Genomic DNA, 24,692 nt, shown 5'->3' on the forward strand with positions numbered 1-24,692 from the left:
CTGCAGGATGGTTAACTGGAGGAAGGGAAAGAGAAAGCGAGAGGAGGAGGAGGAGGAGGAGGAGGAGGAGGTAAAGAAAGGAGATGAAGGAATTTAATATTTATGAGAGAAAAAGAAGAAAAAAAACAAGAATAAAGAAAATTACAACAAGAACATAAGAACATAGAACATAAGAACGCAGGAGTCTGCAAGAGGCCGGTAGGCCTGTACGAGGCAGCTCCTTTGACCCTAAGCTCCCGTGTATCTAACCCCACCTAATATCGCTGTCCATGAATTTATCTAGTCTATTTTTGAATGTGACAATTGTATTGGCACTCACCACATGACTGCTAAGCCTATTCCACTCATCCACCACCCTATTAGTAAACCAATTTTTGCCTATGTCCCTGTTGAATCTGAATTTATCCAGTTTAAACCCGTTACTTCGTGTCCTACCCGGTTCTCTTACCAACAAAACCTTATGAATGTCTCCCTTATTAAAGCCCTTCATCCATTTATAAACCTCGATCATGTCTCCACGCACCCTTCGCCTTTCTAGAGAATGCAAGTTTAACTGTTTGAGTCTTTCCTCGTATGGCAAGTTTCTCAACCCCTGAATCATCTTAGTCATCCTCCTCTGCACCGATTCTAACATTTTGATATCCATTCTATAGTCGGGTCTAACTAATGCTAAATATAGTTTGAGGAAGACTTCGGGGCTTCTGTTGCTTACGCTCCTTGAAATAAATCCCAGTACCCTATTAGCTCGATTTCTAGCTTGAATGCAGTGTGCCCTTGGACGGAGATCAGAGCTCACTAAGACCCCTAAATCCCTCTCGCACCCAGACCTACTTATGAGAGTGTCATTTAAGCAATAGTTATGTGAGGGGTTGTTCCTACCTACACTCAGAATACTGCACTTCCCTACATTGAACTCCATCTGCCATTTATCCGCCCAGTCATATAATCTGTTGAGTTCACCTTGAGAATACTAGCGTCCTGATCCGACTCAATTACTCTACCGATCTTGGTATCATCTGCAAATTTACTAACATCACTACTAATTCCTGTGTCTAAGTCATTGATATAAATAATAAAAAAAGTGGACCTAATACCGAACCTTGTGGACCCCACTCGTAACACATCCCCAGTCAGATCTTTGACCATTGATTTGCACTCTTTGCTTCCTATTGCTAAGCCACGCCTTGACCCAGTTCAAAACTTTACCCTCTACTCCGTGAGCCTGTAATTTAAGCAACAGTCGTTGGTGAGGAACTTTGTCAAACGCTTTACTAAAATCAAGATAGATTACATCATAATTTTCATCTCTGTCAACCGCCTCAAATACTTTATTGTAGAAGGACAAGAGATTGGTGAGGCATGACCTACCTTTTGTGAACCCATGCTGCGAGTCGTGAATTAAGCTATGTTTCTAAATGCTCCTGAATGTTCCTGGCTATTATGGACTCCAGCATCTTCCCTATAACCGATGTTAAGCTAATTGGGCGATAGTTTGAAGCAACTGACCTGTCCCCTTTTTAAAAATCGGCGTCACATTAGCTACTTTCCATAGGCTCGGCACATAGTTAGTATTTACCGACATCTTAAAGATGTCGGTTAGTGGGTCTCTGATTATATCACCTAGCTCCTTTAATACCCTCGGAAATATCCCGTCAGGACCTGGCGACTTGTTCTTCTTAAGCTTATCTATCTCATCCTGAACTACTTGCCTGGTAATGATTATATCCCTCAATTTATCGCCATCCCCGCCCTCGTACACCTGAACTCTTTCCGGTATAGTCGTTCGATCCTCCTGTGTGAATACTGAAAGGAAGTAGTCGTTCAACAATGTGCTCATATTTTCGTAATTTTCTACTAGCTCCTGTGTTTGATTTCAGCGGTCCAATTTTCTCCCGTGTTTTTGTTCTATACATCTGAAAGAAGCCCTTAGGATTACTTTTCGCCTCATTTGCTACTTTGATCTCATAGTTCTTTTTGCTATCCTGGTGTTTTCTTAACTAATCTAGATAGTTCGACGTACCGGCCCCTGAGATGTGTTTCCCCATTCTTTATTTTCTGATAAATTCCTTCTTTAACCCAATCTCGTGTTTTAGTCCACGAGTCATCCACTTAGGATCATTGTTTTCTTTTCTAAGTGTTCGCTGTGGTATATGCTGTTCTTGCCCTCTACTATTACTCTAACTAAATTATTGTAAGACATTTCTACCTGGTTCTCCTGGCTCTCCAATCCGCAGCTCAGGCCCTCATGAATCCCTAAATTATCCCAGTTTACCCCTTCAAGATGTCTTCGAAGCCCTCGTAGTTTGCTTTTCTAAAATCTGGCACTAACACTGGGTTTGGATCGCGGTTACCGCCCAGTCTAACCTAAACGAACCGTTCTGTGATCACTATTTCCTAACTCTCCGCCCACCTCCAACTCACGTAGCAAGTTCCCATTATTGGTTAGGACTAAGTCTAATATGTTATCTCCTCTGGTAGGCTCAGTAACTACCTGCTTAAGGAAATTATCTTGTATAACTTCAAGAAAGTCCTCGGCTTCCAGGTCACCCACTAGATCTTCCCAGTCTATATTCCTATAATTAAAGTACCCCATTACGCAGACATTTCTACTCATACTCGCCATGCCAATCTCCTGTAGTAATATACTCGTGTCCTGCCTGTTAAGGTTGGGTGGCCTGTATATAACTCCTAGAGTTAGTTTTTCTTTCCCTTTGTAAACGTCCACCCAAACTGATTCTGAATCCATGTTAGTTTTGACTGAGTTGTTAACTAAACATTTAAGTGAGTCTTTAACATATAGCGCAACTCCACCTCCCTTTCTGCCCCTTCTGTCTTTGTGAAACATCTGATAACCCGTTATTTCAAATTCTGACCTAAAATTTCTATTAGCAAAGTCTATCCATGTCTCAGTGATCGCTATTATGTCAAAATTTTCTGAACAAGCTTCACCCCTTAGTAAGTCTATCTTGTTTCTGAGGCTCCTGCTGTTAGTATAGAAGATTCTTAGCCCGTCCTCTGTTACTCCTCTAGAATTACTTCTAAGCTGCCTGGTTATATTATGAGCTAGATGTCCCCTCCCATTACTCCTCCCATTGCTCCCATTACTCCTCCCCCTCGCCTATACTAAAAATCCTCAGGGTCCCACGTGCTCGCTCCAGGGCGTCTGAGAGAGCATCACCCCCCTTGACCGTCCATTGGATCCCTTCACGGGCGTAGAGGGCGTCTTGGCCCAAGCAGAGGTCCCAATTGTCGACGAACAGCCACCCATTGCGCTCGCAGTGCTCAGCAAGTCTGCTGTTCACTGCTATCGCCCTGACAGCCATCCATCGCCAACGCCCTCCTTGGCAGGACGCCACACACTGGTGACCCACCAGAGTCACGTATCATGCATAACAATTCTCTAAAACTCCTTAAAAGGTACTCGCTTGGCACGAGAAACGTCGTTTCCGCCACAGCTGAGAAAGACAATGGGGTTCGATCCTCGCTTGCCATACACGCCTCAATCCTGTCTGATATATGGCCCACCTGCCCCTGGGAAACACACCTCGTCCTGTTCTTATACTTGGAGCAAAAATACCTGTCAACATAACGAACCTGACTATCACCAACAACAAGAACCCGACGGTCGGAAGGGGGCCAGGAGGTGGGTGAAGGGGAGGGAGAGCGGGAAGGAGGGAGGGACCTGCTGTGAAGAACGAGGAGAAATTGTGGAAGAGGTGGAAGGTGGAAAGGGGGAGGAGGAGGAGGAAGAGGAAGAAGGAGAAAGGGAGGGTGAGGTGGTGGAGGGAGGAATGGACGAGGAGAGGGAGGAGGGAGAGGGGGAAAGGGAAGGTAAGGGACAGGTGTTGGAGGTGAAAGAAATATAGAAATATAGAAATATACTGCGAGATGATTAGGTGTAGGATGAGAAGGAGAGAGAGAGAGAGAGAGAGAGAGAGAGAGAGAGAGAGAGAGAGAGAGGGCAGTGTGGGATGCGGGTCCAGCTGTATACCCACTTACCTTTACCTTTACCTACCTGGGCAGGTGAACGAGGGTAGGGCAGCAAGGAGGAGGAGGAGGAGGAGGAGGAGGAGGAGGAGGAGGAGGAGATGTTGACAGGAATAGATAATTGAAAGTTGCTGTTTGAAAGATTGACATTAACTCTTCTTCTTCTTCTATTGACCTTCTTCTTCTTCTACTTCTTCTTCTTCTTCTTCTTCTGCTTCTACTTCTTCTTCGACCTTGTTGTTGTTGTTATTTTTGTTGTTGTTGTTGTTGTTGTTGTTGTTGTTGTTGTTGTTGTTGTTGTTGTTGTTGTTGTTGTTGTTCTACTTCTTCATATTCTACTACTACTACTACTACTACTACTACTACTACTACTACTACTACTACTACTACTACTACAATCATCATCACCCCCACCACCACCACCACCACCACTACCGCCACCATTACCACCACCTGCCTGCCCAGCCCAACCCATCGTGGCCTTGTGGGGGGTGGTTGGGGGGTGAGGGGGGAGGGCAGGTGCGGGGGCCAGATAATGACATGCCACAGAGGAGGGAATGATTTAATGTAACGCAGCAAAAGGGAGGCGGCCAGGCAGTGTGTGGGAGCAGCTGCTGTTATGTGTGTGTGTGTGTGTGTGTGTGTGTGTGTGTGTGTGTGTGTGTGTGTGTGTGTGTGTGTGAGTGGAAAAGAAAAGGAAATTAAAATAGGGGAATAATTAATACAGAGAAAAGAACACACAAACTAACTAACTAACATATTACCTATTTATATTTTGTTATTTTATCTTATTTTATTTATTTATTTATTGTTTATTTTTTCTGTGTGTGTGTGTGTGTGTGTGTGTGTGTGTGTGTGTGTGTGTGTGTGTGTGTGTGTGTGTGTGTGTGTGTGAGAAAGAAAAGGAAATTAAAATGGGGGAATAATTAATACAGAGAAAAGAACACACAAACTAACTAACTAACATGTTAACTATTTTTATTTTGTTATTTTATCATATTTTATTTATTTATTTCTTGTTTATTTTTTCTGTGTGTGTGTGTGTGTGTGTGTGTGTGTGTGTGTGTGTGTGTGTCCAAAGGTATAAGGATTTGATAGATTTAAATACCAGTAAACAACAACAATATCAACAACAACTACTACTACTACTACTACTACTACTACTACTACTATTATTACTACTACTACTATTACTACTACTACTACCACTACTACTACTACTACTACTATTACCACTACTACTACTACTACTACTACTACTACTACTACTACTACTGTTATTGTTGCTGCAGCTGATACCACCACCACCACCACCTTGACCACCACCACCACCACCACCACCAACAACAACAACAACAACAACCCAAATGAGCAGCAAAAGTTAAACTACATTACGGAGGTCCAATCAACGGCCACGCCCCTTCAACCCCCCCCCCCCCCCTTCCCCCTCCCCCCCTCCACCTGACCCCCTCCCCTCCCCCCAATCAGCTCGACTATCAGGTCATCGGCCAATCAAGGGAGGGCCAATCAGCGCCTCCCCTCGCCTCCCCTCGTAGCCAATCCCCGCCCAGCGCCTCATTACCCTTCTGCCCATTATGAGGGGAAAGGGAGATGAGGGGAGATAGTAAGTGAGGGGGAGTGATAGAAGGGCGTGAGGGAGATAGGAGATGGGGAGGGAGGGAGGGAGGATAAGGAGGGTAGGATGGAGGGGAAAAGGAAGAGGGGAAGATGGCGGATGGGAGTGAGATCGGAAAAGGATGGGAAGGGTGGAAAGAAGGGGAGAGGAAGTGAGGGAAGGGGAGGAACAGTGAGGTAGGAGAATGATGGGAAGGGAGAAGGAGAGAGGGAGAAAAGAAGAGAAAGAGGGAGGGGAAAAGGGAAGGATAGAGGGTAAGAGGGAGGAAGGGAAAAAGGGAGAGAAAGGGCGTGAAGAAAGGGAGGAAAGGAGAGCGAGAGAAAGGGGGAAACGAAAAGACTGAGGGAAATGAAAAGGGAGGAAAGGGAGGTCAAAGGTCATAGGTTAGATTAGGTAAGTGAAGGAATAAGGAGAAACGAATGTAAGGGCGTAGGAGAGAGGAAGAGATAGGTCAGATTAGTTAAAGGAAGAAATAAAGGGAAAGGAAAGGAAAGGAATAGGAAAGAGGAAATGGGAGGAAGGAATAAGGAGAAACGAATGGAAGAGAATAGGAGAGAGGAAGTTAAAGGGAGGAATAAGGAGAAACGAATGGAAGGGAATAGGAAAAGACGAGGTTATAGGTCAGATTAGATGAAGGGAAGGAAAAAGAAGAGAGGAATGGAAAGGGGGTGACCTGGGAGAGGGAGGTTAGACAGTGAAAAAGATCAGAAACAGAAGGAAGAAGAAGAAGAAGAAGAGGAGGAAGTTTATGTAGATTGTTGACACACACACACACATACACACACACAGAACCATAAACACACACAGTACAGCTCTGATAGCCATACCCCCTCCCCCCTGCCCCCTTCTCCCCCCCCCCCCGTCCCCCTAGCGTATAATTAGCACATTACGCACTTAATCCCCTAATGAAGGACCCGTAGGAAGCGTAGGAGTGAGAATAACAGTGATAATTAATGGCTAATGAAGGAGGGAGGGGGAGGAGGAGGGAGGGAGGTCAGGTAAGGAGAGATAGATACACCTGAGATAATTGGCTTTCACTCTCTCTCTCTCTCTCTCTCTCTCTCTCTCTCTCTCTCTCTCTCTCTCTCTCTCTCTCTCTCTCTCTCTCTCTCTCTCTCTCTCTCTCTCTCTCTCTCTCAACGACCTATTTCTAGTTCTTTTTGTTGTTGTTCTTTTCCTCCTTCATTTCCTTCCTCTCTCCCTCTTTCTTTTTCTTCTTCATTCTCCTTTTCCTTTATTTCTTTCTCTTTTTTCTTCTCTGATTGTATATATATATTTTTTTTTTTGCATAGGTTTTGTAGTAGTAGTAGTAGTAGTAGTAGTAGTAGTAGTAGTAGTAGTAGTAGTCCTTAACAACTGTCTTCTTAGTATTTAATTCTTCATTTGTCTGTAATTTATTGTTTTCTCTCTCTCCTAAACATAAATTATTTTCTCTTTTATTTCCTGTTTATTTTTCCTCCTCATTTCCGCTTCGTTTTTCCTTGTATTTTATCTCTACTGGCGATCACTTCATTTGATATATTCCTCCTCCTCCTCCTCCTCCTCCTCCTCCTCCTCGTTCAGTTTTTCCCTTTTCTCAAATCCTATATGCGAATCACCTGCCTATTCCTCCTCCTCCTTCTCCTCCTCCACCTCCTCCTCTTCTTCTTCCAACTCCATCTCCACCTGTTCCTCTTGTTCTCGCTCTTCTTGTTCTTCTCCTTCAATCCCTTCTTCTTCCCTTTCTTCTTTTTTCCCTCATTTTTTTTTACTCCTGTCCTTCTCTTCGTCCTTCTACTGTTTTTCCCCTCTTCTAAACCCGATACCCTACTCACCTGCCTCTCCCTCCTCCTCCTCCTGCTCCACCTGCCTCCATAACCCAGGTAAGGTAATTAAGCGGGCAGGTGCTGACTCCACGCACCTGTCCCATTGGTAGGTTTGGAGGAGGTTAGATTCGGCCCATACGACCCTTGACGACCCTCCTGGTTATCTCAAGTAGTAGTAGTAGTAGTAGTAGTAGTAGTAGTAGAAGGAGGAGGAGGAGGAGGAGGAGGAGGAGGAGTTAGTTAGGGTTAATCTTTCTTAAGTTTGGTTTGTCATCTTGTTTTTGTTTACTCTCTCTCTCTCTCTCTCTCTCTCTCTCTCTCTCTCTCTCTCTCTCTCTCTCTCTCTCTCTCTCTCTCTCTCTCTCTCTCTCTCTCTCTCTCTCTCTCGCCCTTTTATAAACGGTGGCAGTGGGTGAAGGTGAACTGGATTCTCTCTCTCTCTCTCTCTCTCTCTCTCTCTCTCTCTCTCTCTCTCTCTCTCTCTCTCTCTCTCTCTCTCTCTCTCTCTCTCTCTCTCTCTCTCTCTCTCTCTCTCTCTCTCTCTCTCTCGCAATGCTTCAATTTCTCCTCTGGCATGTGTGTGTGTGTGTGTGTGTGTGTGTGTGTGTGTGTGTCATTCATCATCGTTCGTCAATAGAGGGGACAGTTGAACGTTACATCAATCAGCGAATTTAAATGATGACGTTAAAAAAAAGTGAATAAAAATAGTTTGGCAAATATTTCTGACCCGGTCTAGTTATTTTATTTTTGTCTGTCTGTCTGTTTGCTGTTGTTGTTGTTGTTGGTGTAATTGTTGTTATTGCTCTACTTTTTCTTGTTTTATCCTATTTTTCTCTCTCATTTTTGTACTTTTTTCTAACTCTCTTTATTTGCCTTCTTTTTCTGCTTCATTTTCTCTTTTTTTTCTCCTATATCTTCTGCTATTTTTTTTGTATTTTTTTTATATTTTAGTTTATTATTATGTGTGGGAACCAAACGTGCCTCTTTCTGCTCCTCCTCCTCCTCCTCCTCCTCCTCCTCCTCCTTGTGGTATAACTGACGGTGGGAACAAACTGGCTCAGGATTAGTCTATTTTCTTCTCTTTTATTTTTTTTATTTTTCCGCTACTAATTTGTTTTTTTTTCCCTTTTTTATTTGATCTGGTAACACTTATTCTTCTCTGGTAAGGTCGTTGAAGTCTTGATCTTGTTAACCTCTTCTGAATAATTTAATCTTTTATTCTGACCTTTGTATTTGCAGGTGGATGTGATGTTGTAAGTTTTTTTTTTTCTGGTTCATAATTCTGTGGTATTATTATTTACATTTTCTCTAACGTGTTATCGATGTTACTCTTATATTTATACTCCTTTGAATATCACTAGTTTAAATTACCTTCTGTTATTCTTTCGTTATTTTCTACTCATATTTTCCTTGATCTTCATTCTTTTTCCTACATATGTATTTCTCGTTTATGTCGCGTATTTCTGTAACTCCTGACGCAAGACTACTTTTTCCTATTATTATCATTATTATCTGTATTTTTTATTTACCTCATTTTCCTATCACCTTCTTTTCATTTTATCTCCATATTTTATCTTGTCGCTTATGCCTCTGTTTCACTTATTCATTTCTGTAACTCCTTATGCAAGACTATATTGATCTATTATAATTATTAACATATCCCTAGTTTTTTCTCTATTTTATTTCCTGTTACATTTCCCATCACCTCTTTTTGTCCTTTTTCTTACATATTTATCTCTCGTTTATTTTCTATCTATTCTATTTCTTTACTTTCTCTCGGACGTGTGACTGTGTTAATTATTCTTTTACTCTCGCTCACCTTGTATATTATTACGAAACTATCTGTGTTACTCTTTCATTATTTTCTATTGTATCTATTAAATTCCTTTCTCTCGTTATTTGGTATTTATATTTTTCTTGACCTTCTTTTTAGGGAGTGCTTGGTATTATTGGCATTGGTTTTTATTGTAGAACTGTGGTAAAAGGATTTGAGAGACTTTGTATTTGTAGATTTCAGTTTTGTGTGTATAAATCTTCTAATCAGATTCATTCACCCAAGATATATGTTAATTTCCCTGTTTCTTTTACAGGATGACTGATTCAGATGTATTCAGAAGAAAACCCAAGTATACCTCCGGGCGGAAGAAGATTTGCTCCAGGAGGGATCGTAAGTAGAATTTCATTGCAAGAGCCATCATACTCCTGGAAGTGTGTGGTTAGCAGAGGTTATGTGGCCTGTGTGATACATGACAAGCTGAGGTGTGGATGTACTTCATGCTGTAGTCTTTCTATACTTGGTGAATGTAGGCAAGAGGAGGGAGACAAAGGGTCGGTTTTCCAGGTACCCTTCACTTCACAGGCACCGTGCGATGGCAGTCCCCGGGGTGGTCTCCAGTTAAGCCCGTCCCAGAGCAGGCATCCCATCCACCTCGGCCAAGGGTGAGTCACAACGCCTATTTTTGTCTGTCAGTCACTAGATTATTTATTTGTTCTTATCTAACCTATTCCCTGCTGATACGCTGCTTCTCTCCTCCTCCTCCTCCTTCTCCTCCTCCCCTTCGTCTTCGCCTTTGCTGTTCTTTATCTTCCACCTTTGATTAGATAGTTAGTGTAGCATGTCACAAACAGCCTCGTAAGGAACATCAGGTCTGCTATTGTTTGTTCTTCCGTTGTGTTCCTTAGTGTTCCTCCTCCTCCTCCTCCTCCTCTTCGTCTTCGCCTTTGCTGTCCTTCATCTTCCACCTTTGATTAGATAGTTAGTGTAGCTTGTCACAAACAGCCTCGTAAGGAACATCAGGTCTGCTATTGTTTGTTCTTCTTTTGTGTTCCTTAGTGTTCCTCCTCCTCCTCCTCCTCCTTCTGCTTGTTCCTTTTTTTTTTTTCGTCGTCATGACTTTTACGCTTCATTTGCTGCAGCTGCTGTTTTTTTTTATAATTTGGGTTTATCATGTTGCTATATTTGTGTTTTTGTTTGCTCTTGTTCTTGTTCTGTCTGTCCTTCATGTGTGCTGCTTTATTTTCTGTTTTGCTTTGTGTGTTTGTCCGTCTGTCTGTTGTTCTGTTAGTTGTTTTGTTGTTAGTGTTGTTGTTATTGTTCTACTTTTTCTTCTTTTCTCCGTTTTTTTATTCTTGTACCTCGTCTTTTTTTCCTTTCGTTTTCCTTTCTCTATTTTTTTTTTCCTTTTCTGGTCTCCTATATATACTACCACCGCCATTACTACTACTACTACTACTACTACTACTACTACTACTACTACCGCCGCCACTACCACTACCACCACTACCACTACTACTACTACTACTACTGCTCCTGCTGAAGAAGGGGTGAGTGTTGCAATTGTCTTTCTCTGTTGTTGTTTCCCAAAGGTCTTCGATGAGGTTGGGAAGTGCCATTTTAGTCTATTTTCATTCCATTCTGTCGGCGACTTTGTGTGTGTGTGTGTGTGTGTGTGTGTGTGTGTGTGTGTGTGTTAGGATCGAACTCTTTTATATTTCTCTTCGCTTTCTCTTCATTTTCTCTTCCTCATTTCTTTCTCCTACTCTCCTTTCTTTCCTCACCTTTCTTTCTTCTTATCCCTTTCCTAATCATTCTTACTTTACCTAACCTAACCTAGCCTTACTTTACCTTACCTTACCTTACCTTACCTTAACTAACATTACCTTACCTTACTTAACCTAACCTAACCTTACCTTACCTTACCTTACCTAACCTAACCTTACCTTAAATAACATTACCTTACCTTACCTTACCTAACCTAACCTTACCTTACCTTACCTTACCTTACCTTGCCTTAACTAACTTCCCCATTACCTCATGCATACCTTCCCCATCTTTCCTCCCTCCCTGCCCTTACCCATACCTAACATTCCTCCTCCTCATCATACTCTCTCTTACCTCTCCTTCCCTCCCCTTCCCCACCCACACTTCACAACACTCCCCATCACACTCTAACGTAGCTCCCCTTCCTCCTCCTCGTCCTCCTCCTCCTCCTCTTCCTTGCTTCCACCTGTACAGTATGTCTCCTAAACCTAATTACCAGGTGACATAAAGGCGCGAATCTTAGCCTTGTCAGCGTCAATTTCGCCTCCCCGACACACGGATGTAAAGGAGCCTAATTCAGGGTTGCATAATATTAAACCGGAACTAGAATGAATGTGTGCTTTGTTTTGCTGTCTCCTCCCCCTCCCCCCCTCTTTCTCTCTTCCCTCCTTCCCTCCCTCTCCTTCTCTTCCTTCTCCTCTTTCTCTTCCTACTCCTCCCACCCTTTATCTGGTCCGCCTTATTCCCCTTTCTTCTTTTATGGTGTGGTATTGGTCTTTTCTTTCCCCTATCTTCTATTTTCATCCTATTCATTCGTTTCCTGCTTTCTTTTCCTTCTCTCTCTCTCTCTCTCTCTCTCTCTCTCTCTCTCTCTCTCTCTCTCTCTCTCTCTCTCTCTCTCTCTCTCTCTCTCTCTCTCTCTCTCTCTCTCTCTCTCTCTCCATTCCTTCTCCATTTTCTATTTCCCCTCCATCCCTTATCTCTCCTTTGCTCATCTTCTTCCCATTCTATCCCTTCTCTCATATTCTCCTTCCTTCTCTCTCCTTTCTTTTCCCTTTCATTCAATTCCTTCACCCTTTCTTCGTCTCCTTTCTTCTTCCTCTCATCTGCTTCTCTGTTGGATGAAGATGGTGATGTTAGTAGTGGTGGTGGTGATGGTGGTGAAAGTGGTGGTATTTTTGGTGTGTATATATGGTGGGGGAGACGCCTGGTAGAGTGATGCTGGTGTGGTGGTGGTGGTGGTGATGATGGTAGTGGTGATACTGGTGATATATGACCCCTCCACCCCCCTCCACCCCCCCACCCCCCACCACCACCGCCACCACTAACCAAGACTCATATCAAAGTAACGAAAGAAAGGGAACAAAAAAAAACAAAAAAGAAAGAAGGAAAAAACAGATGACAAATAGGTGGCATAAATATATATTATACATACCCGCTTTACATAAGAGAGAGAGAGAGAGAACAACCAAAAAAATACATCATAATTTTTCCCCTCGTAATCCAGTCACTACCTCGTCCTGGGAGAAGAAAAAAGGGTACATTGGGCGGCTGAGGGACCATTACTTTTTATCCAAGGACGAAGGAAAGACGCGAGGGAGGACGTGGCTTTGGTATAGAAGGACATGCGTTGTTAAGCTTCGTATGGGAGGAGGAGGAGGAGGAGGAGGAGAAGTAGTAGTAATGGTAGTAGTAGTAGTAGTAGTAGTAATAGTAGTAGTAGTAGTAGTGTTATGATGATGATGAGGAGGAGGGAGGAAAAAAGATCGAAGAGAAGAAAAAAAGAGATTGGGGAAGAGGAGGAAGAAGATCAAGAGGAAGAGGAAGATGAGGAGGAGGAAAAGGAAGATTGCAAGAGATTAAAAAAAAGGAAGAGAAAAACCACAGAATCGTTACCATTTCGACATCACCTCCTCCTCCTCCTCCTCCTCCTCCTCCTCCTCCACCTCGACCCCGTTCAGACAAGCAGGCGAGAAACGTTGACTTAATTATCTCCTTCAATTACATTCCACGACCTGAAGGGAATGACAATAGACACTTTTCCGACCCTTTAACTTCCTCCTCTTTATTCCTCCTACTTCCTCTTTATTTATTTCTTTTTTCCTCTTCCTCTTTCGTTTTCCTCTTAATTCTTCCCCTTACTTCCTCTTTTTTATTTATTTTTTTCTCTTCCTCTTTCTTTTTCCTCTTAATTCTTCCCCTTACTTCCTCTTTTTTATCTCTTCTCTTCCTCTTTCCTCTTAATTCTTCCCCTTCCTTTCCCGATTTTTCTTTATCCCTTTTCTTCCTCTTCCTCTTTCCTCTTAATTCTTCCCCTTTCTTCCCCCTTTTTTTCTCTTCTTTTCCTCTTCCTCTTTCCTCTTAACTACCTCTCCTTATTCTTCTAACTTCCCTTCACCTCTTTTTTTTGTCTGTTTCCTCTTCCCTTCTTTCACAGGTAATTCCGCCTCTTGATTCCTCTTGCTTCCTCTTCTCCTGTTCCTGTGTCCTTTCTTCCCCTCTTCTTTTACTCTTTATTTTCTCTCTTAATTCCTCTTTTTTCCCCTTAGCTCTTTGTCTTTGTGTTCTTTCTCTTCCTCTTTCTAATCCTTAACTACTTCTCCTTGTCTCCTCTTACTTTCCTATTTTTTTGTCCCATTTCCTCGTCTACTTTCTTTTTCTCTATTTCCTTCCCTTTATTTCCCTTTTCCACTTCGTTTTTCTTTCCTCTTCTCTCTTTCCTTCCCTCTGCTATCTTTCTCCACTTCGTCTTTTTATCCTCTTTCTCTCTCATCATCTTGTTTTACCATCCGCTCCCTCTATTGATTCTCCTTACCTCTTCTTCCTCCTCCTCTCTTCGTACCTCATTTCTTAATCTCCTATTTATTAACGTAGGCGACTGATGAAGAGAATAAAAGAATGGAAAAAAGGTGAATTGAATTGAAGACACGTTGACCAGTTCTATTTTTATATCTATGTCTCTCTTCCTCCCTCTCTCTCTCCCTCTCTCTTCCACCACCACCACCAAAGCCATAACCATTACCACAATCTACTACCACCATCACGACCACCACAACTGCCCGGCTCACCCACCACAATAACACCTGCTGGAGGGGAGGAATGATATACACGACTACTACTACTACTACTACTACTACTACTACTACAAACTATTTAGACCTCTCCTTGCTGTTCATCTTTTCCTCCTCCTCCTCCTCCTCCTCCTCCTCCTACTACTACTACTACTACTACTATTGCTACTACTATTACTACTACTACTACTACTACTACTACTACTGCCAGTCCCTTTCCTCAACCATTTATTGATATATTGCCCAATTCTACCTCTCAACGGCCTGCCTCCCGACCTACCCACCTACCCACCCACCTACCTTCCTACCTAACAACCTGTCTTAATTAGAGAGAGAGAGAGAGAGAGAGAGAAATACAAGGAGAGAGAAAGGGAGAGAAGGAGAATGCCTAAACGGAGTGTGCAGATAAATTGATTAAGAGAGAGAGAGAGAGAGAGAGAGAGAGAGAGAGAGAGAGAGAACCATAAAACAGAGACAGTTCTGACTTTCCTGGGCCTCTCCTTCCCTCCCTTCCCTTCCTCTCTCCCTCCTCCTCCTCCTCCTCTCTCTCCCTCCTGCTATCCCATTCTTCCCTGAGGCCTCACTAGACCTTCCTCCCTCCTCCTCCTCCCCTCCCCCTCCCCCTCCCCCTCCTCCTCCTCCTCCTCCTCCCCAAAAAACGTAAATTCACATATTTCCGACCACAGTTCCTGACCGCGAAAAAAAAGAAAAGAAAAAAAGAATGAAATAAAATGCTCAGAAAAATACAAATATACGCGACGTACTTTTTTTTTGGTGGTAATTATTTTTTCAGAGAGAGAGAGAGAGAGAGAGAGAGTGGGCAACCTTCACACCTCTGGAAGCTTGTGTAAAGGTCCTGATAATATCTACACGCTTCTTCCCAAACACACACACACACACACACACACACACACACACACACGCACACGCACACACACATAACCACAAACAGACACACACACACACAAAACAAAAATCAAATTGGTTTTTCGAGATATTATTTTTTTTTTTAGTGCGTGTGGCGAACGTTGTAGATTTTTATTTATTCACTTTTTTATTTACTTTTTTTATTTGCTTTTTTGTTTTAGTGTTTCAAGATCAAGGTCGGCCTAAAGTTAGTGGGTGTTAGGTTAGAGGTTAGTGGAGCAGTGCGTTGGAGTAGCGTGGCATTTAGTGTTTGTTTGTTATTTGAGATACAGAATGAAAAAAGGTATTTTTTCTGTAATTTTATTTATTTATTTATTTGTTTATTTATTTATTTTATTCTTTTTTTTTTTTGGTCAATAGAAAGGGTGAGAAAAAGCTTACTAAAAGAGATGAAATATTAAACGTAAAATAACTTATCTTCCTCCTCCTTATCTTCTTTTCTTCCTCTTTATTTTCCTCCTCCTCCTCCTCCTCCTACTACTACTACTACTACTACTACTACTACTACTACTACTACTACTACTATACTAATTCTACAACTACTACTTGTTTCTGGCTCCTTATTTCCTTTCTTTGTTTTTCTTTCTTGTTTTCTTTTCTGTGGCTTGTAACGGAAGTCGAGACACCCCCCTACACCCCCCCTCTCTCTCTCTCTCTCTCTCTCTCTCTCTCTCTCTCTCTCTCTCTCTCTCTCTCTCTCTCTCTCTCTCTCTCTCTCTCTCTCTCTCTCTCTCTCTCTCTCTCTCTCTCTCTCTCTCTCTCTCTCTCTCTCTCTCTCTCTCTCTCTCTCTCTCTCTCTCTCTCTCTCTCTCTCTCTCTCTCTCCTCTCTCTCTCTCACACCCACCCCTAACTCTCCCTTCCCTCCCCTCCCCTTTCTTTATCCTCCTCCTCCCTCCCTCCCTCTCCCCCTCTTCCCCTCTTCCTTCCTTCCTTCCTTCCTTTCGCACTTCATTTTCCTCTTCTTTAATTTTCCTCTTGTTCGCTTGAGTGCTCTTTCCTCCCTCCACTCTCTCTCCCCCTCTCCCTCTTCCTCCTCCTCCTCTTTCCTTTTTCCCCTCTTTCTTACTCTCCCTTCCTCCTCCTGTTTCCTTTTTATTCCTTTTTCTCTTTCTAGTTTTCTGTATCATTTTTCCTCCTCTTTTCTGTTCTGTTCTTTACATCTTTTTCTTTCTCTTTCTTTTCATTCTTTTCCTTCTCCTTTTCTTTGTTTTCTTCCCTTATTATCTTCCTCTTTTCTACACCCTCTTTTCTTTCTCTCCCTTTTTGTCTCTTTTTTCTTCTCCATTATTCCTCTTCCTTCTTTCGTTCATGTCTTCCCTCCCTGCCTCCCCTTCCTTCTCTTTTCCCTCTTTCCTTTAATTTATCTTTCTTTTTCATTTATTTCCCTTCTTTCTCCTCCTACTTTCTTACGTGCTATTTTCTTGTTTTCCTCTTTTTCCTCCTCTTCCTCGTTCGGTTCTTCTCTCCCTTCCTCCCTCCTCTCCTCCTCTCCTCCTCCTCCCTCCCTCCTTTCCTCCATCTATCTTTCTCTTCTCTCCCTTGGGTCTCTTTCTCCTTCCTCCCTTGCATCCGGTCTTTCTCTTTACTTTATTTCTCTTCCTTGGTTTGTTTTCTTCTTCTTTATACCTTTATTCTTTTTCCTTCTTTGTCCGATTTTTGTAGCTTTTGTTTTTTCTTGCATTTCCTCTTTTTTTCCTGTTTATTGTTATTTTGCAAGACTATATTTATCTATTATTATTAACATCTCTCTAGTTTTTTCCTATTTTATTTCCCATTTCATTTTCTATCAACTCTTTCTGTTCTTTTTCCTACATATGTATTTCTCGTTTATGTAGCGTATTTCTGCAACTCCTTATGCAAGACTATATTTATCTATTTTTATTATTAACATCTGTTTAGTTTTTTTTCCTATTTTATTTCCTATTTCATTTTCTATCAAGTCTTTCTGTCCTTTTTCCTACATATTTATTTCTCGTTTATGTAGCGTATTTCTGTAACTCCTTATGCAAGACTAGTTTTTCTATCGTTATTATCTGTATTTTTTTATTTACTTCATTTTCCTATCAACTTTTCTTCATTTTTTCTCCATATTTTATCTTGTCGCTTATGCCTCTGTTTCACTTCTTCATTTCTGTAACTCCTTATGCAAGACTATTTTTTCCTATTATTTTCATTATTATCTGCATTTTTTATTTACTTCATTTTCCTATCAACTTTTCTTCATTTTTTCTCCATATTTTATCTTGTCGCTTATGCCTCTGTTTCACTTCTTCATTTCTGTAACACCTTATGCAAGACTATTTTTCTTTTCTTCATTTTTTCTCCATATTTTATCTCGTCGCTCATGCCTCTGTTTCACTTCTTCATTTCTGTAACTCCTTATGCAAGACTACTTTTTCCTATTATTATTATTATCATTATTTCTCTAGTATTTTTTCTCGGGGCGGACATAAATCTTTCCACTACAACGGCTCGCTTCGCTTCTGCCGGCGTTACATTTTTGTGGCTGGAGATTATTCTGTTTTTTTCTCGTTCTCTTTCTGGCGCTGTGTAGTATTTTGCGTCTACTCTTCCTCCTTGTCTCTCTTGAACTGTGAGGTGATGAAGTTTTATGATTCTTTTTTTTAGGGGTGAGGGGGTGGGGGGGGATGAGAGTGAGTGATTCTTGTTCTTTGTCTAGTTGTGTTCTTTATTTCTATTCTTCTTTCGTTACATTCTTTCTTTATTCGTCTTTTTTCATTTGTGAGGTGATGTTTAATGTTTTTTTTTGGGGTGGGGCGAGAGTGTGACTGATTCTTCTTCTTGTTATTTTTTTTTGTTAGTTGTGTTCTTATTTTCTCTTCTTCCTTTCTTTTGTTCTTTCTTTCCTCTTCTTTTTTTATTTGTGAGGTGATGAAGTTTAATGTTTTTTTTTGTGTGTGTGTGTGTGTGTGTGTGTGTGTGTGTGTGTGTGTGTGTGTGTGTGTGTGTGTGTGTGTGTGTGTGTGTGTGTGTGTGTGTGTGTGTGTGTGTGTGTGTGTGTGTGTGTGTGTGTGTGTTTGTTATTAGTGGGTTCGAATGCTTTTTATATTAGACTCACTGGGGGATAGTAAGGGGTTCTCAGATAGGAGGGTTCAATAAGGGTTTGTTTTTTAAGGGGTTCAAATCCCTCACATATAGGTTCTGATATTCCTGGGGTCTGAGTTCCCTTCACTCCCCTCCATTCCCCTTCTTTCCCTTTCCCTCCCCTCCCTTTCTCTCCCTTCCCCTTCTTTCCCTTCCCTTCCCATCCCTTTCTTTCCCCTCCCTTCCCCTTCACTTTCCTCCCCTCCCTTCACCTCCCTTTTTCCCCCTCCCCTGCCCTCCTTTCCTCTCCCCTTCATTTCCCTCCCTTTCCCTACATTCTCATCCCTTCCCCTACTCTTCATTCCTCTCCCCTCCCTTCCCATTCTTTCCCCTCCCTTCCCATTCACTCCTCTCCCCTTCCTTCCCCTGCCCTTCCTCTCCTTACCCTCCTGTTCTTTCCCTTCCCCTCCCCTTCACTCCCCTCCCCAGTCCGAGCCCCCCTGAAGCTGGAATCCTGGTGTCCTGATAATATCTCTACGCCCGTCAGGCCGAAGGGAGGGACGAGGGAGGGAGAGAGGAGGGAAGGAGAGGCAGTAAAGGAAGAAATGGAGGAGGATGGAGATACGCAATGATATAAAGTCTACTACTACTACTACTACTACTACTACTACTAACCATTGAACTACACCACAACCACCGACCTCTCACCACCCACCTCCTCCTCCTCCTCCTCCTCCTCCTCCTCCTCGATGGAAGAATAAAGAGGAAATCCAAGAAGACTGCATTTAATATATATGATAATGGCAGTACGATAAAAGCGGCATAAATGTGGGAAGAGGAGGAAGAGGAAGAGGAGGAAGAGGAAGAGGAGGAGGAGGAAGAGGAGGAGGAGGATAACCTTCGAGAAGAGTCAAGCTTACGAGGTTATAATGTGACACTGAGAGAGAGAGAGAGAGAGAGAGAGAGAGAGAGTTAAGAAGATAAAAAAGAAAAAAGTAATAAAATAAAAACATCAAAGGAGGGATGAAAAGATACAAAAAAATAAAGAAAAGAAGAGAAAAAAAAAGAATATGGATAATGAAACCAAGAATTACGATCCGAGAGAGAGAGAGAGAGAGAGAGAGAGAGAGAGACCTTTATCACACTCGCTCTCGGAAGTGAGGCGGCGTCGTAAAAAAAAAAAAAAAAAACTAATTTAACGATGCTAATTAGATTCTTGCCCCCCCTTCCCTTCCCAGCCTCCCCCCTCCTCCTCTCCCCCCCTCCCCCACCCCCCCTCCTCTCCTTATTAACCCCCTTCCCATTTCCTTCCCCATATTCCTACCTCCCTGTCCCTCTCCTTCCCTTTCTCTCCCCTTTCTAACCTTTCCTTTCCTCCCCTTTCCTTTCTCTCCCCTTTCTTCCCTCCCCTTTCCTTTCTCTTCCCTTTCTTCCCTTTCCTTCTCTCGCCTTTCCTTTCTCTCCCCTTTCTTCCCTTTCCTTACCTCCCCTTTCCTTTATCTCCCCTTTCTTCCCTCTCCTTGCCTCCCCTTTCCTTTCTCTCCCTTTCTTCCCTCCTCCTTTCTCCCCTTTCTTCCCTCTCCCTCCCTCCCCTTTCCTTTCTCTCCCCTTTCTTCCTTTTCTTTTCCTCCCCTTTCCTCTTTACCTCTCTCCCCTCCGCTTCATTCTTTCCTTATGACCCCCTTCCCATTTTCCTTTTCCATTACCTCCTTCCTCTCCCTTCCCCTTCCTTCCCTCCAGCATCCTCTTCTTTATCCACTGCCTCCCATTTACCTTCTTTCTTACCTTATTATCTCTTCCCCTTCCTGTTTCCCTTCCCATATGCCTACCTCCCCTCCCTTCCCTTCCCTTTCCCTCCTTTCCTCCGCTCCCTCCCTTCCCTCCCCTTCCTTCCTTTTCCTTCCTCTGATGTTCTGTTAATTCTATTCATCTTCAAATTAAAGTTAAAATTAGACAAAGCAAGAAAAAAATAGAGAGAGAGAGCGTTTTTTGTTTATATGTATTTTTTGTTTCGTTGTTGTTTTTGTATGATTGTTTTTTAAATTTTTTTCAAGAGTTTTTTGTTCCTTATTTCTTTTTGTTTTTGTTTTTCATCAGATTTCTTTTTTTATGCTCTGGTGTTTTTATGGGATTGTTTTTTAATTGTTTTATTGTTTTGTTTAAGTATAAGATTTGTTTGTCTGTTATTTTGAGCAGTATGTATATAATATTTCTTCTTCTTCTTCTTCTTCTTCTTCTTCTTCTTCTTCCGCCGCCACACTACAAACAATCTGGGAAACTTGTGGTCAGTGTAACACCTTTTGGGAGATGACCCTTTCCTCCTCCTCCTCCTCCTCCTCCTCCTCCTCTTATTCTCCCCGCAAGAGGTAATTAAGGTGCGACACGAGAGCAGGTGACCCTAGTTCGGACCCCGAGGAGGAGGAGGAGGAGGAGGAGGAGGAGGAGGAGGAGGAGGAGGTGATATGGTACTTCAAGTCACCACAAGATCGAGCAGGCACACACACACACACACACACACACACACACACACACACACACACACACACACACACACACACACCTGCAGAAGGGGTGGAGGGGGGGGGGTAGGGGGAGGGGGGACAGGTTTAGTAGTATGTTTACCTGCCTTAATTGGGGCCTCGGAGGGGACAGGTACAGGTAAACAGCTTGCCACTTTACGGGCCCCTCCAGGTAACCCGCTCCTCCTCCTCCTCCTCCTCCTCCTCCTCGTCCTCCTCCTCCTTAACCTCCTCCTTCTTACCTCTTCTTTTCTCTTGCCGCATCCCATAACCCGTCCCCTCGTCTTGTCTTCTTCCTCCTCCTCCTCCTCCTCCTCCTCCTCCTTCCCCCCTTCCTCCTCTTCCTTAACCTCCTCCTTCTTACCTCTTCTTTTCTCTTGCCGCATCCCATGACCCGTCCCTTCGTCTCGTCTTCTTCCACTTCCTCCTCCTCCTCTTCTTCTTCTTCCTCCTCCTCCTCTTCTTCTTCTTCCTCCTCCTCCTCCGTTTCGATTGTCCTCCGCTTCCTTTTCTCACGTTTTCTTCATTTCGTCTTTAGGGCAGTCTTCCGTACTTCCTTTTCTCTCTCTCTCTCTCTCTCTCTCTCTCTCTCTCTCTCTCTCTCTCTCTCTCTCTCTCTCTCTCTCTCTCTCTCTCTCTCTCTCTCTCTCTCTCTCTCTCTCTCTCTCTCTCTCAAACTTGATTATTTCTCTTCCTTTCTCTTTCTTTTTCGTTTTCTATTCCTCGTTTATTCATTTGTTCTTGTCATTCTCTTCTTCTTCTTCTTCTTCTTTCTTTTCTTTTTTTAGTGCACTTCTTTTCTCTTCTCGTTAACTCATTTTCCTGTTGTTCATCTCCTACTGTCCCTCCTCCTCCTCCTCCTCCTCCGTCAACCCACTTTTCTTGCCCAGGGACAAAAGGTTTAATGAAGGAAGTGTGGGTGAGTGTGTTTGTCTTGTTGTTGTTGTTGTTGTTGTTTGTGTTGTTTGTGTTGTTGTTAGAGGTGGTGGTGGTGGTGATGGTAATGGGGGTGATTGTGAGAGAGAAAAAGAGAGAGAGAGGCTTTGATCCACTTACACACACACACACACACACACACACACACACACACACACGAGACACTTGATACGCACACACTGGTCTTAAGGTCGTAACCAAACCTCTTTAGTGGGGAAATTTCACACTAGAGGGAGGAGGAGGAGGAGGAGGAGGAGGAGGAGGAGGAGGTGTTGGTGGTGGATTGAAATGTATTAAAAAATGGAGAATTAGAAATGAAAGAGGATGAGGATGAGGAGGAGGAGGAGGAGGATAGAAAGGTGTGTAAGGAATAAAAAAAAGAAGAATAACAATAACCAGCAAAAATAACAAAAAAATAATTCCTCTTTTTCTTGTTTTCTTTTCATTTTTATCATTCTCCTCCTCTTCTTCTTATTCCTTCTCCTTCCTATTCTTCCTCTTCCTCTTGTTATATTTTTGTTGTTGTTTTCCTCTTCGTCTTTCTCGTCCTCCTCGTCTATCTGTGCCTCTTCTTCTTCCTCTTCCTCCTCCTCCTCCTCCTCCTCCTCCTCCTCCTCCTCTTCAAGTGCTTGGGTCGATCACGTGACAGGGCTCCCAAAAGAGTACTCGTGTTCTCCTCCAAACTTCTTTTTTATTTTCTTCTTCCTCTTCCCCTTCTTTATCGTAGTTGTCTTCTACTTCCTTTTTTATTTACTTCTCTTTTATTTCTTTTTACTATTTTTCGTCTTTATTGTGTCTCCTATCTTTTTTTATTTATAGCTTTTCTTTTTATTCATTTTTTTCCTATTTTTTGTCTCCTTTATTTTACTTTCTTTTCTGATTATTTTCATTATTTTCCTCCTTTCATTCATTTTCTTTTTATTTCTTCTCCCTTCTTTACTCTTTTCTTCCTTTATTCCTTTTTTTCTTTTTCTTTTCCTCTCTCTGATTTTTTTTCTCTGATTTTTCTTTCATTCTTTTTGTGCTTCTTTTCATCGTTTTCACTCTTTTTATTTCTTTGTTCCATCTTTTCCGTGTGACTTATCCTTTTTGCTCCTTTCTCTATTCATTCGATCTTTCTCTCCTCTCCTATTCCTTTTTTTTAAATGTTTTCTTCCTATTTTCTTTCGTTATCGCTTCTTTCCTCATCTCCGTTTTCTTTTTCTTGTTTTTTTTTATCTATGTTTACTGTACATTTTCTTAATTTTAGTTTTGTTTTCTTTGTTTATTCTCTCTCTCTCTCTCTCTCTCTCTCTCTCTCTCTCTCTCTCTCTCTCTCTCTCTCTCTCTCTCTCTCTCTCTCTCTCTCTTCCTTTGTCCACTCTGGAATATCGTTATGTCACGTAAGGTTGAACTCTCTCTCACTCTCTCTCTTTCTCTCAAATTGCCCGTCGCTTTATCCTTTCTCTTTCTTCCGCTGGTTGCCTTCTTTTATCTCTCCAAATGGTCTTCTAAATGTCTGTCTGTCTCTTTGTGTATGTGTGTGTATGTATGTGTGTGTTTATCTGTCTGTTGGTTTGTCTGTGTCTCGTCCTGTCTGTGTCTGTGATGTGTGGGGTGATTCTTTCTCTTATTTCCTGTTTATTTTTGGTATTGTTTGTGTTCATATGTTGGTTTCTGTCTGTATCTATCTTGTCTATCTATATTTATCTATCATCTATTTGTCTCTGTCTGTAGTCCTCTGTCTCTGTCTGTATCTGTCTGTCTGGCTATATCTATCCATCGTTTTGTCTGTCCGTCGCTGTCTCGCCCGTAAATCCCTTGAAATCTTTAGTGTCGTATTATAAATCATTTCGCCCCCAAGAACACAAATTTGCCAAGGCTTTCTTAGGAGTTGTGGGCATTTCCAGGGGTAGTTTTATGACCCTGGTGGTAGTGTGACCCTTCTTCTATACCGTGAACCTAAAGAAACACTCATAAGAACCTGATTGACCCCCTCCTTGACCGCTAGAAACAGCTGATGTGAGAAGTGAAATTGTCTTATAAAACCGACCTTCGTGTCCCGGCCGGCCACCGCTGCTCATTACGGCCTGGTCACGGTATAAATGCAACCCTTCTTTCTTAGACCTTAGTGATCCTCGTATTTTATTATTTAGGGTTAAGCAAGAAGAGGAAAGAAGGGGGAGGGGAAGAGGAGGGTTCAGTAAAGGACAGTACACACACACACACACACACACACACACACACACACACACACACACACACACACACAGCCCATTCACGCTTTCCTCCACATCTGTTATCTCCTCCTCCTCCTCCTCTTCCTCTTCCTCCAGTGGGATTTCTGAGTGTCTTGTCAGGTGGGTTATAGAGGATGAAGAGAGGAAGAGGAAGAAGAGAAGAAGGAGGAGGAGGAGGAGGAGCAGCCGCAACCTTTTCCTCCTGGGAGTCACGAAAAGGAGGAAATTGTGGTCGATTTTAGGGTGTTCTTCCTTCGTCAGCAGCAGCAGGAGGAGGAGGAGGAGGAAGAGAAATATCCTGAAAAATATCTATTGAAACATTGCTGAGGATTTTAAACAGAGCAACAGAGGAGGAGGAGGAGGAGGAGGAGGAGGAAGAGAAATACCCTGAAAAATATATACTGAAACATTGCTGAGGGTTTTAAACAGAGCAACAGAAGAGGAGGAGGAGGAGGAGGAGTAGGAGGAGACAAAAATAGAGAAGAGGATGGATTGGAGGAAAAAAAAAAAATCTTACATAACATTCCTGATTAAATTGTACCGCAAGAGGAAGGGAGAGAGAGGGAGAGAGGGAGAGAGAGAGGTAGAAAAAAAAAAGTTAGCGAAGAGAGAGATTAATGAATGGAGCAATCTCTCACTATACCCCTCTCTCTCTCTCTCTCTCTCTCTCTCTCTCTCTCTCTCTCTCTCTCTCTCTCTCTCTCTCTCTCGTGTGAATCAGGCGCCATGGTTTAGTTTAATATAGCTTCCCTTTACCCTTAAATACCGTGTTTCCATTTTCTTTTTATCATTTCTTCAATATGTTTTCTTCCTCTATATATTTCATTACCATCATCATGTTATTTTTGTTTCATCTTCGTTCTTTTCTTCCTTTTTACTTTCGTCCTTTCCTTCCTTCATCCTCCTCCCGTTTTCTATTTCATGGTGGACGATTCCCCTTAACCACCAGAGTCTTTTTATTTACATAGAGTTACAACATCACCAGCCACTACACTAGACAGTCAT

At 42.5% G+C, this 24,692-nt stretch overlaps 1 long non-coding RNA gene across 1 annotated transcript in view; it reads left to right on the forward strand.

The window, feature by feature from the left end:
- LOC126999614 (uncharacterized) overlaps nucleotides 1-24,692 on the forward strand; it is a 74,648-nt gene that overhangs the window by 35,266 nt on the left and 14,690 nt on the right. Inside the window, exons 2-3 of the long non-coding RNA XR_007753471.1 lie at nucleotides 9,519-9,595; nucleotides 9,788-9,867. This is a non-coding gene — a long non-coding RNA (uncharacterized LOC126999614). The remainder of the gene's footprint in view (nucleotides 1-9,518; nucleotides 9,596-9,787; nucleotides 9,868-24,692) is intronic.

This window comes from Eriocheir sinensis, chromosome 16 (assembly GCF_024679095.1).
Source record: "Eriocheir sinensis breed Jianghai 21 chromosome 16, ASM2467909v1, whole genome shotgun sequence".
Classification (NCBI taxonomy): Eukaryota; Metazoa; Arthropoda; class Malacostraca; order Decapoda; family Varunidae; genus Eriocheir; species Eriocheir sinensis.